This window comes from Callionymus lyra, chromosome 16 (assembly GCF_982586985.1).
Source record: "Callionymus lyra chromosome 16, fCalLyr1.hap1.1, whole genome shotgun sequence".
NCBI classification, from domain to species: domain Eukaryota; kingdom Metazoa; phylum Chordata; class Actinopteri; order Syngnathiformes; family Callionymidae; genus Callionymus; species Callionymus lyra.
Genome location: NC_141833.1, coordinates 21,959,698 through 21,973,029, shown reverse-complemented (window position 1 = coordinate 21,973,029; position 13,332 = coordinate 21,959,698). Strand labels below are relative to the sequence as shown.

Genomic DNA, 13,332 nt, shown 5'->3' with positions numbered 1-13,332 from the left:
ACGTGCGGTCGGAAATTACAAGATTTGTACGTTCGATGCATTTTATTATATCAAAATGGGTGTTAATAATTTGGTTTTTAAACTTGAAGTTTATGTATTAGTATCGTGCTTTATTAATGTATTTCTTTTTAATATTATTTGATAGCGCTTCGTGAGGATGTCTTATGGAAAGATCCTTCGATTATAACAAATACGATACATTAACAGATAAAATGATTGAAATAAAGTCGCGGCTTTATTGTTGTGTTAAGCTCTAAGTTATCAATGTGAACGCGGTGTTGATGTTTGTTTTTATTCACTTTTAAAAGTGTTGTGAAGGTAACGTTAAAAAAATCCCGAGTGCAATGTGAGCCCGTGAACGCAGCACGCTTCCCTCGTCCGCTCCTCGGTGCTGGTCCAGCTATTGTTGTTCGTGTCCCCGGACCCACCGACCCGTCCTCAGGCGCTCGTCCCCTGGACCCTCCAGTCCTCCGGGTCTTGTTTCTACACCTCCCCGCTTCTTCTGCACTGGTCCCGCGACCCCTCGAGAGTCCTTGAACCCGCTCCCAGGAGCAGGACTTCGGGCTAGGGAAGTACCGGATCGGAATGGGACGCTGAGCTGAGAGTCCTCGTCCGGCTGGTTCTACTTTTTGTTCGACGAGAGAAGGAAGGACGTGGATCCAGGAGCGACCAGGGGACGCATGTGGTCCAAGCGTTGTCGTGTCAAAGGTCGCGTTTAAGGTAAGAAAATACTTAAAAGAAGCACGCGCGTGTTCGTGAGGAGATCAAAGGCCTCGCAGCTCCGACAACAACAAAAGTTTGGGAACAATTTGTTTCACTTTGGTTCTGGTTTTCAAACTTTACACGTGTTTGGGAACTTTCTTAGCTGCTGGTCTCGTTGAAACGTCGATTCTTGACAAAACAAAGTGGATTTAATTCAGACTTTTTTTTCACTCGTTCACAAGTTCTCTGCGCCTCACCCAGTTCCCCTCCAGGCCCATATTCCTGTGACCCAGATCTACTCCTGTGATCCTGGTCTACTCTTATGATCCTGGTCTACTCTTGTGATCCTGGTCTACCCTAATGAACAAGGTCTACTCTTATGATCCTGGTCTACTCTTGTGATCCTGGTCTACCCTAATGAACAAGGTTTACTCTTATGATCCTGATCTACTCTTGTGATCCTGGTCTACCCTAATGAACAAGGTTTACTCTTATGATCCTGATCTACTCTTATGATCCTGGTCTACTCCTTTGATCCTGGTCTACTCCTTTGATCCTGGTCTACTCTTATGATCCTGGTCTACTCTTATGATCCTGGTCTACTCTTATGATCCTGGTCTACTCTTATGATCCTGGTCTACTCCTGTGATCCTGGTCTACTCCTATGGTCCTGGTCTACTCTTGTGATCCTGGTCTACTCTTGTGATCCTGGTTTACTCCCGTGATCCTCGTCTACTGTTGTGTTCCTGGTCTACTCGTAGTCTACTCCCATGATCCTGGTTTACTCACGTGATCCTGGTCTACTCCTGTGATCCAGGTCTACTCCCGTGATCCAGGTCTTGTGATATGATCCAGGTCTATTCCTGTGATCCTGGTCTACTCCTATGATCCTGGTCTAGTCCTGTGATCCTGGTTTACTCTTTTGATCCTGGTTTACTCCTATGATCCTGGTCTACTCTTATGATCCTGGTCTACTCCTGTGATCCTGGTCTAGTGATGGACTGATCTAGTCTCGTGATCCTGGTCTACTCTTATGATCCTGGTTTACTCCTATGATCCAGGTCTACTCCCGTGATCCTGGTCTAGTGATGGACTGATCTGTTGTCCTTGTGTCCCCCTCATGTGTGTGATACACTTACTCCAGTAATCCTCCTCCCTGGTAATCCCAGTGTTCCTACAGTCCCAGTTGGCCGGGGCGACGCACAGCTGGGCTGCTGGCAGGAGTGAGGAGAACGAGCAGGTGGTGTTGGCAGCAGTTCACGGGCTGGAGTTTAACTCCAGGCATCGTTTATTCTCCCGTGATCGTGGCAGAAACTTCACGATCCTCCTCTGAAGTTGAGAACGTTCTGTTGGATCTGATTCTTCTCTTGACTCTACAACACTGTGTACTTACATGTTCTGTTGGATCTGATTCTTCTCTTGACTCTACAACACTGTGTACTTACATGTTCTGTTGGATCTGATTATTCTCTTGACTCTACAACACTGTGTACTTACATGTTCTGTTGGATCTGATTCTTCTCTTGACTCTACAACACTGTGTACTTGCATGTTCTGTTGGATCTGATTCTTCTCTGGACTCTACAACACTGTGTACCTGCATGTTCTGTTGGATCTGATTCTTCTCTTGACTCTACAACACTGTATACTTACATGTTCTGTTGGATCTGATTCTTCTCTTGACTCTACAACACTGTGTACTTACATGTTCTGTTGGATCTGATTCTTCTCTTGACTCTACAACACTGTGTACTTACATGTTCTGTTGGATCTGATTCTTCTCTTGACTCTACAACACTGTGTACTTACATGTTCTGTTGGATCTGATTCTTCTCTTGACTCTACAACACTGTATACTTACATGTTCTGTTGGATCTGATTCTTCTCTTGACTCTACAACACTGTGTACTTACATGTTCTGTTGGATCTGATTCTTCTCTTGACTCTACAACACTGTATACTTACATGTTCTGTTTGATCTGATTCTTCTCTTGACTCTACAACACTGTATACTTACATGTTCTGTTGGATCTGATTCTTCTCTTGACTCTACAACACTGTATACTTACATGTTCTGTTGGATCTGATTCTTCTCTTGACTCTACAACACTGTGTACTTACATGTTCTGTTGGATCTGATTCTTCTCTTGACTCTACAACACTGTGTACTTACATGTTCTGTTGGATCTGATTCTTCTCTTGACTCTACAACACTGTGTACTTACATGTTCTGTTGGATCTGATTCTTCTCTTGACTCTACAACACTGTGTACTTACATGAGCTACACAATACTTTTCAAACCTGACTTACAGTGAGTTTTAGGATGTAAGAAAATATTGAAACACCTATATTTACACGATGGTGTTTATATTCAAAAGCCCTTTGTAAAAATTTTAATTGAACAAATACAAATATTTACTAGATTACTCGATAACTTCTCTTGTAAATGACAAACGTATATTTTTCTAATTTAATAGGTTAATGTTGAGCACGTTATAGCTTTTTGTGTTTACTATTTTATGACAGTTTTACCACAATTACATTCTTTAAAATAAACCCAATAAAATGTCTACAATATCGCAATATTTTGTATTGTTGCTCCTGTATTGTGATATGTACTGTATGAGCAGATGCATATACACAGTATATAGTTGATTAAATATGAAATATTTTTAATGTCATAGTAAATATAAATTAACACTATTTCAACGTTTCTACCAAGAACGTTATTCCACGTCAACAAAGTTTCTTAAAAAAAATGGAATTGATAAAAACTCTTTCTTAATGATTAAGAATGATAATTGAGATCCGTCCCCTTTGTTTTGAATTCAAATTAAAATGACAAAGAAACTGTTTCTTTAACTGACAAGATAAAACAAAGTATTCCTTAGTTTGTCCTACAGTCAGTTGTTACAGCATCAAGTTTACAGTTGAAACATAAATAGAAAAATATTAAAATATGTATTTGTTTTAACAAACGGTGCAAATATTAAAATAATACCATATATTGTACAATGTTTTTAATAAATAACTAAGAATAAAAACGATATTTGACAGCAAATTATATTCCACAAAATCTTGCAGGAGCCAAGGTCTCAAGCAGGCACATTTCCGTAATTTATTCGCTCTATTTTGGTTGTAGGATAGTGTATGTAACATTATACCAGCCTTTAATTAAAAATAAAAAGCAATTTTAAATGGAATCGTATATCATTGCTAGCTTAGCTAACGGCTAACATTGCTAGCTGCTGGATATTTACCAGCTCGTACCATTGAATATATCTTTGTATATATTTTCAAGATTCGGTTTACAATGAAATAACAAAAGCTTATCATTTTAAATAAGATCCAAGATACATTGAGTGTTTAAAAAACGTATTTCAAAGGACTGAAGGTCACCTTTTACATCTTTTGATTGTTTAAGTCAGGGCTGGGCAATTATAATTCTTTAAGGGCCACATTCAATTCTGTGAACGTTGTTAGGGGCCGTCAAGCAAAAAGAAAAAATCCCTCAAAAAAGGACATTTGTCATTAGGCCGTGATATTTATTAAGATAAATAAGCTGCGATTTTATTCTTGTATATATGAGATTTTTTCAAAAGATTTCTTCAACTACCTGAAAAAAAAAAGTTTTGAGGGATTAATATATATTCGAAAAATTACACGCAAGAAAGGAGGGAAAAAGTAAATAAGCGTGAAAATATAAATGCATAATAAATACAAAATACATTTGTTAATGCATTAGAACCATACGTACACTATTCCCAGGTCTGGTTTAAGTGCTTTGTGACCCTGCAAGTATAAATGACTTACTTATCTCTGTGAAACTGACAGAAGCCAGTGACGTTATTTTAATCTGAAGGCGTTGTCTCCACGAATTAAGCCAATATTTGTGTAGCATCATAAATGAGCCGAGGTGTGTCGATGAGGTCATGGACTCATGTTTGACGGGGACTTTATGAAGTTAGTCTGAGACGTCCTCAGGTCCAGATTCTAACCAACACACGCGTGATTTTCGGTGAAAAAACGTTTCCGTGGAATCCTCGTCCGAGACTCTAAAGAAGAGCTCGTCGTTTTATTGCCGCTTCTCTCCCCCGGCATCGCTCCGGTCTTTGACAGGCCCAGCAGGTGGTCTCAATGGCATGAATGGATCTCGGAAGGAAGTTCCCTTCTCCACCCCCCGCGACGGTGATTGGCAGCGGTGTCACGTCGCCCCGAAGCTCCGAGTGTGCGGCAGCAAAATGACTCTGTTCCGCCTCGGTGACGCTTTATAGTCGCGGCTATTTTCTCTCTGGTGAGGTCACGGTCAGGGTCTTCAGACGGGCTTCTGGGCCGGAGCACATTTAGACGTCGAAGCTGCTCTTAAGGTCTATAGTTCATCTTTTTTTCATATATTGAGTCAGTTTTCTCCCTGTTTCTAGAGAAAATGATGGTCTCTGATACTGTTATGTAGAAGAAGACGGATATTTTTGTAGCGAGAATTCTGAGCTGCTCTAGTAGAAGAACTCGCATTTCTCCGATCCTTCAAACTCTTCACTGGCTGCTGTGTCAGGATCATTTTAAAATTCTGGTTCTTACTTTCAGATCTATTCATGGTCAGACCTTCCATCAGTGATCTGATCCAGACTTACACCCCAGATCCTCATCTGTGTTTGATGATTTCTTTCAAGAAACATCTGAAGACACTTTTATTTGGGCTTTTTCTTAACTTTCTGAGACTCTTGTGTTTGTCTTATGTGTCTTTTAAAGTATATATTTTTTAACTGTGTATTGTTTTTGATTGTTAAAGCGCTTTGTGACCCTGGTCTAGAAAGATCTTTACAAATAACTATTACTTACTTACTAGGTACTGATACCTAAATATAACCAACATTTTTTATGTAGTTTTTCCTGCATTATATACATTTGTTAAAGGCTTTTGAGGCAAAAGTAAAAAACGGGACAAAGACCAATACCTTTATACAACTTTAACATTTATCTTTATAAAAATTACTTACTTACTTACTTTATGAAACATTTTCACCAGCAATTACTCACTAAAGGACAATTTAAATAATTAAAAAATGGTTAATAAAGAGGGATCTTCAAAGGGTCAAATGTGGCCCGTGGTCCACCATATTGGAAGTATTACGCTATCATATAGGTCGTTTTGCTGGCCTTCGCTGGAGGCTTCCAAGGACACGAGTCACGATGCGAGTGACCTCAGGCTTCCATCACTGCTCGTCCGTTCGATGGTGTCATCTCGTCGACCTCGTGGAGTCGAGACCTTCAGCTTTAATTAGATCTTCTTGTGATGGTCGTCAGGAGTTCCTTCACATCCAAAGTTAAAATGGCCAATTTGACAAGTAACAAGTTTTACTATCCTCTGATGGCGTCGCTGTGATGACAAAAGAGCTGAGCCAGAAGAAAGAGGAAACTTAAAATCTCCTCCTCCTGGTCTGTAATCTTTAGTACATGACGTAGATAATTAAAAAAAACTTGTATAATAATACATTTGATTTAAAATGTGTCACTTTTTAGTTTGGAAATGTAGTTTAAAGGCGGGTCCATTACCTGAGACTCGAAGTAGAACAACATTGTAGATCTGTTTAACGTTTGAAACGGGGGCGCTAGAGAGCATTCAATGGAGCAAGACTAATGCTCCCGAGCTCCTGATCAACTTAATCATCTCGAGGGGACGCAACAAACCCATCCCACAAGGTTCCGACTCAGAAGTGACGGACACGGCCAACATTTTCCCTGTATTAGAAAAAGAAATTCTACGTTTCTGCTCAGGAATGCTCATGAAATGGAATGTGGCGTTCCCCAGGGCTCGATTTTAGGTCCAACGCTTTTTAATCTGTTCATGTTGCTGCTCGAGTTGTCATCGGGGGGAAACAACACAGATTTTCACAGTATTTTAATGTGTGAAAATTAGTGAAAAATGAAGTCATTTATTTGACCCAAATATCAGTTTTGAGCGACAAATACGAGATGTCACAAAAAAGGTGCATGAAAAGTACTTCATAGATGAAGTTTGTTTGATTAAAAGAAGCTATAATTGTCTGATAACTCTGAGCGACTCGTGTACTTTAACCATGAAGGTTTTTGAGGCGCCAACATATCAAGACTCGTGACAAGGTGCTTGACTTCCTGCTGTTGTGGAGACGGGTTCAAAGGTCACACGGTCGCACCCTCAGGTGTCAATGATTGATGCTGGAAGCACAAAGTTGCTCAAATATTTTGACCTGAGCTGTCATTTGTCACTTCTGTGACTCAACATGTTTAGAACATGTGTTAAATGACTACATTCTTCATAAAGTGGCAGTTATGACACATCGATGACGAATCAACACGACACGACGAGGGAGTGTTTGTTGATTCTTCCTGGTGATTCAGTTTATTTGAAATGTATTACACTGTAGTTGAAACATTGTTTTGTGAGTATAAATTACAGCCTTTTCTCTTCCTGACTCTAACTTTTCATGTCACTCGTCACACACACTTTAGCTGTGTAAACAACGTCTGTGTCACGGATATCAAGACTGTTTTTATGGGTTAAAAGGGATGTGTGTGTGTCATCAAGTGTGTGTGTATTGTCAAGAATGTCACGTATCACGATACAGGGTCAACAATACGATATATAGTGATAGTGTAGTAACAAGGATATATATGTAGTATCGTTGAGTACTTGACTCTGGTGTTGTGATAGTGTAGTAACAAGGATATATGTGTAGTATTGTCCAGTACTTGACTCTGGTGTTGTGATAGTGTAGTAACTATACATGTGTAGTATTGTCGCGTACATGACTCTGGTGTTGTGATAGTGTAGTAACAAGTATATATGTGTAGTATTGTCCAGTACTTGACTCTGGTGTTGTGATAGTGTAGTAACAAGGATATATGTGTAGTATTGTCCAGTACTTGACTCTGGTGTTGTGATAGTGTAGTAACTCTACATGTGTAGTATTGTCGCGTACATGACTCTGGTGTTGTGATAGTGTAGTAACAAGTATATACTGTATGTGTAGTATTGTCCAGTACTTGACTCTGGTGTTGTGATGGAGTAGTAACAAGTATATATGTGTAGTATTGTCCAGTACTTGACTCTGGTGTTGTAGAATTTACAGACCAAATGACTATTGAAGAAGTCGATACTGATTTAATTTGTTTTCAAACAAAAATATGTCTCTGTATCCTCTCGCCCTCAGTCATCGCAGAGATCTTGTGGGACAATTGCAACACACAATATAACTTAAAAGCCAATAGAAAAACACAAAGGACACTTCTGTTGAATATCTTTACGGTATCGTGAAAATAAATCATCGCCAAATTTAAAGTACCAATACTTTGAAAATCAGTTCTAGTCTTAAGTTTAACCACATTACATTATGTTAACGTTTATCTCAGGGACTACTTCAAGCTACCTAAGCTATTTCTGCCAGTACCAACTGAAGGTTTCCCCAAGTATATAGAGGCCATATATAGGCTTGTTAAAGGTCCAATTTATGGACGCCATGTTGTCTTCATAGCCGCCTATCAATGCTCAAAATACAGTGTCAAGATTGTGGGTCTGTGGTGGCGACACAACTTTTGTAGAAAGTTCAGAAACGGCTACAGTAACACAACAAAACCCTCATGTTCCCTGAGTCACAAACTGGCTCATGTTTGATGTCTTTAAAAACAAACGATGAACCCGTCAAGCAAGCACGGACACGCGTCAGCGCCGAGAGAAGGTCGGGGTTGTCGGGTGGATCTCCTGCGCGTGGCTCGTGAACACACCTAATGATTAAGTGCTGGATCCTGGATGACAAGCTGCAGTTTCGTTGCTTCCCCGAGCCTCGAAACCGGCACTTACCTCCCGCGGTTCCCCGGCATTGTGTCTCAGGTCCCGTGGGCCGCGGCACCATGTGTCTTCTTAATCCGACGCCACGTAACTGGCAGCCTGGCACTGGGCCCGCGGGCTCGTCCTCGGATGAGGTTAGCATGTGTTCCAGCTCACACTGAGGCCTTCAGTGAAGCCCTCTCGCTGCTCGGCTCATCTGCATTCACTTCTTCTCCGACACCAGCTTAGAAGCTTCAACTGTGGAAACAACAACTTGTCTGGTTGAGGAACTTTATATATTATACTTTATAAAATTCTGGTGTCGAGACGCTCGTTTTTTGATGTTAAAGCAAATGATCAGCTAGGATTATATGACATCATTACACTCACATTTATTTCAGACAATTATTTATTGATTTCTAGATATAAACTAAAAGCACAACAGTTTACAAAAATCAGCCTTTTCATTTCAAACTAAGAAACAATTGCCATCAAAGGCTAACGATCCTGAATTGCTCTGACATTTCTCTATGGAGATCAATAAAGTATATTGATTGATACATAGCTGTGTTCAAAAAACAACATCACAACACCAGAGTCAAGTACTCGACAATCCTACACATATATACTTGTTACTACACTATCACAACACCAGAGTCAAGTACTCGACAATCCTACACATATATACTTGTTACTACACTATCACAACACCAGAGTCAAGTACTGGACAATACTACACATATATACTTGTTACTACACTATCACAACACCAGAGTCAAGTACTGGACAATACTACACATATATACTTGTTACTACACTATCACAACACCAGAGTCAAGTACTGGACAATACTACACATATATACTTGTTACTACACTATCACAACACCAGAGTCAAGTACTGGACAATACTACACATATATACTTGTTGCTACTCTATCACAACACCAGAGTCAAGTACTGGACAATACTACATATATATACTTGTTACTACACTATCAAAACACCAGAGTCAAGTACTGGACAATACTACACATATATACTTGTTACTACACTATCACAACACCAGAGTCAAGTACTGGACAATACTACATATATATACTTGTTACTACACTATCAAAACACCAGAGTCAAATACTGGACAATACTACACATGTATACTTGTTACTACACTATCACAACACCAGAGTCAAGTACTGGACAATACTACATATATATACTTGTTACTACACTATCAAAACACCAGAGTCAAATACTGGACAATACTACACATATATACTTGTTACTACACTATCACAACACCAGAGTCAAGTACTGGACAATACTACACATATATACTTGTTACTACACTAGCAAAACACCAGAGTCAAGTACTGGACAATACTACACATATATCCTTGTTACTACACTATCACTATATATCACATCCTTGACTCTGTATCATGATATGTATCGTATCAACAGATTCTTGACACGCACCTAACAATGATTCTTAATTAAATGTAAAAAGTAATAATTCTCTAGACCAACAAAGTTGTCGTACCATCAGGAAAAACCACAAAAACCACATTTAAAGCAGAAATGCATAGTAAAAAATAACAAACAGCCATATAAAAGTACATAAACATGTTTCAATCAGTGAGTGAATTTTACATCTTCATCTTGAAGATATTTAATTGAATAAACCTTTTATTCTAATTCGCTGAGTTTGTTTTTGTAAAGTAATTTATTCTTACACTGAAATTTGTAATAAAGTGTTGCCTTCATATTCATGATCCTTATCTTTGGTCCACACCATTGCTGTAGATTTTATTTTGCTCACCACGTTCATGTTGTTGTGGTTCAGTGTTTGCAGTAGCAAGTTTAGTCTAAGCCTTCTTCTACTGATTCCTGCAAGATTGTTGCGCCATCACTGGTGTGGCATGTGAACTACACCCTCTTCACTCTGTGTGGACGCTTGAAACGGCTCTTTTTACTGAGCGAGTTTTTAAAAACGGAAGAAAAAAGATTGGGTTGTTGAAGATGATCTATATGGAGGTTGAAGTAATGGTTGAACATGAGTTGAAGAACTGCTAAAAAAAAGAAAGAAAACTGATTTAATCTTTTAAATTTATGGCACTCATTGTCGGACGGACAATTAAAGAATCTCCAGTCGCCTCAACGAGTCGTCTTTGTGAGTCACGACGCAGCAGATCTTCTGTGGAGATGCTGCCATTGTTTGGCGAGTCTGTATTGATCCGGTCGGTGTGATTGATGGAGGCTCACAGCTGTTTCCAGATCCCTCTATTAGCATATTTACGACTCCGTTAGCATGTGTTCAAGGGCCTCATTGTGCTGATGCTAACTCGGGGTCCGTAACAAAGGAGGGGAGGCTGGACTCGTCTTTCTTTCTTCTCAAATGGACTTTTAAGGAAAAGGTAGTTTTGACTTTTATCAAGGATTTGTGGCAGAGAAATATATTGTCTATGGTTTGTTGTTTTGAGAGGAGCCTCGAAGATCAACCCCCGTAACATGATACGACTGAAGCCTTCAGACCCTGGAAAAGAACCTTTTCAGGTTGATGGAGGCTCGGTTTCACTTGAAAGCCTTGATGAGGTTGAATTTTTCTTCTTAAAGAGACGAGGTTAGTTGGATTATCTTCCTGGTTTCATCTTTCTCAAAGTAAGGGATCCTCATCTGTCCGTCTTTGTTTTCTAACGGAGCATTTCCACGAAACAATCCCAGCCCTACTGGACTGGACTCGTTGTTGTAGGCCCTACTAACTTCTCGTGGTGGGCGGGGCCATCATAACATGGGGCCACAAAACTTGTAGGCGGTGGATTTCTTACTACACATAAGAAGGTTGGCTTTGGACTGAGATAATGTACAGTTAATGCATTATTTTTTATGGTAAGAAGTTAATTTTGTTGGGTGACGTCCCAATCTGACCAATCACTGACCGGTACCTTTTTTGTGCTGACCTGGCTCGGAACCAGAGCACAGCTGGTACACAAATTGGTATCTGGTTGAACGTATAGTGCTGGTGGAAACGCAACAAAAAACCGAGGAGGGTTGAGGTTCTGAAATTTATATTTTATATAAAAATATATATACCATTATCTCTACCTACTTAAAGTGTTGGTTCACCCCAAATTCTAATATCACTTGTTTTCTACTCACCCTCGTGTCAACTAATGTTGGATTATATTCAGAGTAATTTGTTCTTTTTAGAGTTATAGACAAAAATGTTTGTTCATTTTAATGTAGTGACTGGAGCACAGTTGTCTTCGTCTTCATCTTCGTCCAAAAAGACACTTAAAAACCTCTAAATACCTCCAGACTGTGTCTCTAACATCCATCGTGGATTGAAGCCTCGACATTAGAAATTTTTCCTAAAATACTTAAACAAGTCTATATTTTGAGTTTGTTTTAAGCAGAAGCTTAAAGACTAACATGCTAAACAAACAATAATTACTCCAAGCAAACATTGTAAGTAAGTAAATATGTAAGTAGGTAATATTTGTAGAGCGTTTTTTTTAGACCAGGGTCATAAAGCGCTTAAATAATCCAAAAAAATACTCAATAAAAATATATACTTTAAAGTTCAAGATAATACTGAGACAAACACAGGAGTCTCAGAGAATCAAGGACCACTTCCAGTCTACCGTCTACACTACTGTGTCCCCGAAGTACTTTGTTTAGCATGGTAGCCTTTAAGCTTCTGCTAAAAACAAACTTAAAAATACTTACCGTATTTTCCGGAGTACAAGTCGCACCAGCCTTAAAATGCATAATAAAGAAGGAAAAAACATATATAAGTCGCACTGGAGTATAAGTCGCATTTTTTGGGGAAATTAATTTGATAAAATCCAACACCAAGAACAGACATGTCATCTTGAAAGACAATTTAAAATAAAAATAGAATAGAGGCAACAACTGGCTGAATAATTGTACGGTATATTACGTCACATGACACAACTGAGAACCTGGTATGTTAACATAACATATTAAGAGTTATTCAGAGAACTATAGCATAAATAACATCTACAACGTAGAAGTTTACCAAACCATCCGTGTAACTCCAAATAACTTTTAAACAACTAACTAACTCTGGAGGTAGAAGATGCGGCGCTTCCTCTTCTACGTCGAAAATATCAACACAGGCCTAGAGCGCCCTCTTGCGGTTTAGTGTGAAAATAACATGTGAAATGATATACCGCTAATAATGTGTTAATAATTTCGCACATAAGTCGCTCCAGAGTATAAGTCGCACCCCCGGACAAACTATGAAAAAAACTGCGACTTTTAGTCCAGAAAATACGGTATTTAAGTATTTTCTGACGGTACAGACAAGCAGTCTGGAGGTATTCGGATGTTTTTAAGTGTCTTTTTGGACGAAGATGAAGACTAAGACGACTGAGCTCCAGTCGCTACATTAAAATGAACAAACATTTTTCGATGACACCGAAAAGGTTTGATGTCAGTTTTATATCTGATGTACTTTGTGTGGCTTCATGGACTTGTTTGAGCTCAAAGTTCGGGAGTGAAGGGGAAGTTTTTTATTTGTGTAATCCTGGTAATAAACTTCCTCGTATGACGCCAAACTCCGCCGCAGCTGCTGAAACCGCTGATTGGATATTGAGCCGGAGTTGTTCTAATCCACGATCTATAATCCGTTACAACACATCGTTGGCGTGACCGAACAAGTCGTCCGTCGCGGTGAAAACCATCTGCTCGCCGGAGAGTCGACTTTGAGTGACGTCCTCGTCTTCCCGCGTTACGTCAGAGCGGACGAATAAAAGATACAAAACACTCGTGTTTGCTTCTCGTTCGACGTCTCCGGACAC

The 13,332-nt window shown here is 39.4% G+C and overlaps 1 protein-coding gene across 1 annotated transcript in view; it reads left to right on the top strand.

Annotated features, from left to right (window-relative positions):
- Window positions 1-381: 381 nt before the first annotated feature.
- The window catches only part of yes1 (YES proto-oncogene 1, Src family tyrosine kinase), a 36,046-nt gene continuing 23,095 nt past the window's right edge, over window positions 382-13,332 (top strand). The window contains exon 1 of the mRNA XM_087810334.1: window positions 382-720. The gene's annotated coding sequence lies outside the window, so the exon portion shown is untranslated. The remainder of the gene's footprint in view (window positions 721-13,332) is intronic.